Source organism: Micropterus salmoides, unplaced genomic scaffold, assembly GCF_014851395.1.
Source record: "Micropterus salmoides isolate LMB-PRFRI ecotype aquatic unplaced genomic scaffold, ASM1485139v1 Ms_hic_scaffold_2, whole genome shotgun sequence".
Classification (NCBI taxonomy): Eukaryota; Metazoa; Chordata; class Actinopteri; order Centrarchiformes; family Centrarchidae; genus Micropterus; species Micropterus salmoides.
Window position 1 is genome coordinate 40,974,327 of NW_024041150.1, and position 1,008 is coordinate 40,975,334.

Below are 1,008 nucleotides of genomic sequence, written 5' to 3' on the forward strand. Positions count from 1 at the left end.
GAAATTTCTCAGCAACTTTTAGATCACCATGACATTTTATAATTATAGTCCCCAGAGGATGACACCTATGGCTGTACGATTTCACCTAAAATCAAAACACGATTAATTTCACCTCGATGCTATTATTGAACAATTATTTTGTTGTTGTTGTTTGCCCTCATATTTCACTGACAACACAGATTTCACTAATCCAGTAGGCTTCTAAATGTTAATTAATAAGTTAAGTTGCTGCTGCTGAATTATGACCGCTGCTGGTAAAGTTTTACTCAATTGCCACAGTAAAATACACTTTGCTGGCTTCCTCTGGCTTTTATCCAAAGCGACTTACAATTGCTATATATGACAGAGGTCACACGCCTCTGGAGCAGCAGGTAATAAAGAATATACTTTCTTTTCACATGGCGAAATTCATCCTCTGCATTTAACCCATCCCTGAAGGGAGCAGTGGGCAGCCGCTGTGCAGCGCCTGTGTACCAACGTCAGATCTTTACCAGTGTCTGGTCAATAGCTCTGACAGGAAAACCTAACATGTTTTTGGTGGTGAGGGAAACCGGAGCCCCGGAGGAAACCCAGCCAGACATGGGGAGAACATGCAAACTCCGCACAGAAAAGGCCGGGGTAACCGGGGTTTGAATCCGCAACCTTCTTGCTGTGAAGCCACAGTGCTGTCCTCTGGACCGCCATGCCACCCGTTAAACTCGTTAAAAATCCTGTTCCTCCAACGCAGATGGGATTTGTGATTTTATTTTTGTGTTGCTTTCTCTGTGCTGGTGTTATTTTAAGAACTTCCTGGTTATCCAGTTTGTTATTAAATGTGTAACATACTTTATCGTGTGTCTCTCCCTTGTACTTCCACACATCGCTGTGGACAGCCAGGCCTACAGCTTACGTCAGCTGGTTAATTTGCCTAATCCATGCAGGTCTTTAGACCGCGGTGGAAACGCACACAACAGTGGGCTGAAGGAACTTTTTAGCTCCTTGAAAAGAGATCTGGGGACTTAAAGCGGC